This window comes from Microtus ochrogaster, chromosome 19, assembly GCF_000317375.1.
Source record: "Microtus ochrogaster isolate Prairie Vole_2 chromosome 19, MicOch1.0, whole genome shotgun sequence".
NCBI lineage: Eukaryota > Metazoa > Chordata > Mammalia > Rodentia > Cricetidae > Microtus > Microtus ochrogaster.
Genome location: NC_022021.1, coordinates 26,085,926 through 26,086,540, shown reverse-complemented (window position 1 = coordinate 26,086,540; position 615 = coordinate 26,085,926).

Below are 615 nucleotides of genomic sequence, written 5' to 3'. Positions count from 1 at the left end.
CTAAAGGTGAGACAGTCTTCCAGGGTTCCTGCTTCATGAAAGAGTCTGCCAGATGTTCTGCAGGACACAGAAGAAAGTGACTGACAAACTGCTAATATAGGTGGAACTGTCTTTAAAATTTCCCTTCATGAAAAATGGGCCTGTAGGCTGAAGATGGGTGCCCCAGTGTTACAGACTGTCCAGGCAGCAAGATGTCTTTGTCAATTATAGAGTTTTGGAAGTTGCTTACAATGCATTTTCTGTTAACTTAGGTAATATTATATCCTTCTGGAGTTTTTGATGAAGTTGAAGAATAGATAGTTATAATTATAGTTTTTCTTAGTTATGATAAAAGATTAAGTAGATATAAATATTGTAACTGTAATTCTTGCTTGATACCTGTTTTGTTATATGTAAGTTTCCTATGTTAAAGTTAAAACCTCCCTTTTTATTTAGACAGAAAAGGGGAGATAATGTGGGATTCCACTGTGTATGCTATAAATATGTTTTATTGCCATTGGTGAATAAAGAAGCTTCTTGGGCCTATGAAGGGCGTAATATAGCTGGAAGAGATATAGCAAGAGAGTAGGTGAAGCCTGGGAGAAGCCACTGCAGAAGACAGACACCAAACGCCGG